Below are 3,671 nucleotides of genomic sequence, written 5' to 3' on the forward strand. Positions count from 1 at the left end.
CTTGCGCCCGCCCGCCCGCTCCCCTGCCCCGGCCTCCGCCCCCGCCGCCCCCGCCCCGCCGCCCCTCGCCGCCCGGACCCGCTGCCCGGCCACGCTCGCCTGCCGCCCCCCGGCGCCCCTGCTGCGCCGCCCCGGCGCCCCGTCCGCCTTTTCCGCATTCATTTATCCCTCGTCCGCCCGCCCGCCCCGGCTCGCTCCGCAACGGCGAGCAGCGCGCCGGTCCCCTCTCGCCCTCCTCCCGCTGCCCGCCCGCCCGCCCGCCAGCCAGCCTCGCCTCGCCTCGCCTCGCCCCGGCCAGGCGGGCAGCCTCCTTCCCTCCTTCCCTGCCTGCCTGCCTGCCTCCCTCGCTGGCCGCCCGGCCGGCTCGCCCGCTTCCGTCTCTCCCGCCCGCTCCGCCTGCCCTTCCGCGTCCGACCATCCCCGCCCGGCCGCCGCGCCGCCATCCCCGCCTCCGGCTTCCCCCTCCGGCGCCGCGGCTCCCGCTCCCGCGCCCTCGCTCGCTCGCTCGCTCCTGCTCTCTCGCTCCCGCTCGCTCCGCCGCCGCCGCCGCTCGCCTGCCCGTCTGCCTCCGCCCGCCCCGCTGCTCTCCCCGCTTACGCGCTCGCTGGCTCGAAGCGAGGGATAGGAAATCGATGCCACTTACACCTCCGCGGGAAGAGCGCGCGCGGGCGGCGGGCGCGGGGGACCAGCAGGCGCCGCTGACGCTCCTGGCCGCCGGGGCGGGGTGGCGGGCGGGCGGCCGGGGGGGCGGCGGCGGCGGCGGCCTCAGTTGTCAGCGCCCCTCCGTCTGGCCGCTCCTCCGCGCCGCTGCTCGCTCGCTCGGCTCAGGCAGGCAAAAATCGATGGGGTTCGCCGCGCCGGGGCTTCCCCATTGATTTACACTCGTCCGCCTCCCAGCCTGCCTCGTTCCCTCGCTCCGCGGACCTGGCGGCTGCCTTCCAACACAATGGAATAATCAATTCACTCCTCCTCCTCCTCCTCCTCCTCCTCTTCTTCACCCCTCCCTCGCTCCCTCTTTTCTCTCTTCCTCTCTCTCTTCGCGCACACACACACTCGAGCGGGGGGCGGGGGAGGAGCCGGGCGGGGGAGGAGCCGCTGGACAGGTGCAGCCGAGCAGCATGGGAAATGTAGTCCCTGGAACCCGGGCAAGCCCGCAAGGGCGCCGCGGCGGCCTCTCTCTCATGCATATGCAGCGTTGCTACTGTTGTTGGTCGGAGAGGGCAGGCGCGCCTCCAGCCGCCCGGAGCTTCCGAGACAGCCTGGAAATCCCTGCCTGGAAATCCTTCCCCACAGCCCTGCCAGGGAGGCCTGGCCAGCGCCCCAGAAACGACGAGGCAGCGGGCCAGGCTGTGCGAACCGGCGGCCCGGCAGTGGCTGCTCAGGCCGGCGAGACAGAGGGCTCTGCATCCCTTGCAACCTGGTATTAACGAAAGTAATCGCTTTAAATTGGCCATGCCAGAGGACTGAGCTACACACGAAACATGCTCTCTGCTCTCCTTCAGTCACAGCTCCTCGCCCCAGAATTGCCCTAGATGCCTCCTCCATATCGTTTTATGGGGCAATCGTCCTGCGAGAGCTTTTCCCAACGTTGTGCCTGCCAGATGTGTTGGAGCGCAAGTCCCATAATCCCCTAGCCAGGCTGGGGAGGGCGGCTCAACTGTATGCCTGCAGGGGGAGCGAATGTATCAGCGATCCCGTAATGAAAAGGAGGCATTCAGGGGCTCTGTCCCGCAAGTCTCCCTCCCTCCCTCCCTCCCTCATTTATTTTTTACTAAGTTCTATCCTGTCTTTTCCCTGCCAAGGCAGCTGCACAGTCCTCTGCATTTTATTCTCACAACAATCCTGCAAGGTAGACCGGGCTGAGACGAGTCCAACAGAACCCCAGCCTAGCCAAGTTCTGAAGTTAAGCCCTGGCTGCAATTACCTCCCCAAACATGCCACTATCCCCTTTTAAGGGAGCCTCTCCCCACGGTGAGATAAAGGAGCAAAAGAAAGCTCTGGAGCAGAGGGTTGCGAATACCTCTTTGAGCTGGGACTCCACATTCCAGGATTTCCCTCGCGGTGCAGGCCTCCGCCAGGCCATCCTTCCATTCCCCATCGAATTTCTCTCTGCAGAGCAAGGAATAACGAAAAGGGCATTTCAGTCCTGCGTCCCCATTCATAGCTCACTCATGGGTTGCCAACATTTTTTCCTGACCCTGTTCCTATGCTTTGAGGGCTAGCTTGGTGCATAGAAATATTCCTCTGTTTGGGGAGGATTTGGGAAGCCAAATGCAGCTCACCGCCCAGACACTGTGGTCTGCCCAGCAGTGGGAAACAGCCCCTTGCTTTGTGCCCCCAAGTACTGGGGGGGGGGCTTGGCTGGGGGGGGCAGGTGGCAGGCCTGTGCTCACTGAGCTTCCCAAACGTGCCCAAGTATAAACCTACATCTGAATGACTGCAGATTGGAAATCCCAGCTTCAAATCAGGCCTGCGGAGCTCATTCACATCCCCATTTTACAGGTTCTACACTGAGGCCGAGTGAGATGCAAAGAGCCTGAGGCCAAGCCATGGCAGGGACATCCATCTTAAATGCTCCGGATATTAAGAGCCAGAAACCCTTCTAATCCACGGGAGAAGTGCATGGCTGGACTTTAGCCTGCTGCATTGCAAGCACAGCACGTTTCCTCCTTCCTCTTCCCCTGGGAAAGCTTTTCCTTTTCGAGCCACAGGAACAAGGCCAGGAAGAAAGTGGGCAGCACTTCTTCTATTGCCTCCTTTTTCCATGTTCGGCCCCCAGAAGATTTCTACTCTCCTAGCTCCCAGACTATTTATTCCTATATTTCCACCCTTCCGCTGGATTCTTGGTAGTTTGCTGGCGTTTGTGCAAGCACTTTGGCCTGGCAAGGCAGACCTGCAGTGTCCTTCCGATACACACAGGCATTATAATTGTCAACCTCATTGTGCATCCAAATTTGAGAAATTTTAACTGATTGATCCGAGGAACTGCACTCAGTTCATGCATGGATTTACTGATTAAATGACGGCAAATTTGCCTACGGGTAAAACGAGGGGTTAGCTCCAGATGTAATGATTTTTTGAAATCAACATGGGGGCTTAAATTAATTCTGACTGAAATCCTATTGATTTCAGTGAGTCTCCAAGTTTGACTATGGGCGCAATCCTAAGCATATGGGGCAGAAAAAAAGGCCTACAATTCCCAGCATGTCTCAGCAGCTTCTGCTTTGCAAGCAAGGACACTCCTATGTTAATATTAAAATCACTTAATAATATCGTCTAATCATATTAACGATGTTATTGTGCACTATTAGTGTTTTCACTCTGTATTTAATCTTGGACACCCAGTCAGTTGATGAAAAGTTTTCAACGGGTTAATCAATGGAACTTCGCAGTTTTCTTTTTTTTACGCATCCATTTCAGGAAGCTTAAACGTAAGCATTTCCCCCCTGAAAAATCAGTGACTCACCGTGACTCACAAAAACGAAAATCCACTGATCGTGGCCTGAAAATGCAACCAAAAATAGCAGGCAGGCATTTTCCTGGAGTTAGAGAAGTCCTACCAATTATTGGTCTTGTTCTGCGGGGGCTTCCCCATCACCAGCACCGCTCAGCATTCCCAGAGTTGCAGAGAGAACCCAGGAGTCCTGCCCCTCAACCCCCCCCCCCCCCCC

The sequence above is a fragment of the Varanus komodoensis genome, unplaced genomic scaffold (assembly GCF_004798865.1).
Source record: "Varanus komodoensis strain SLA01 unplaced genomic scaffold, ASM479886v1 scaffold112, whole genome shotgun sequence".
NCBI lineage: Eukaryota > Metazoa > Chordata > Lepidosauria > Squamata > Varanidae > Varanus > Varanus komodoensis.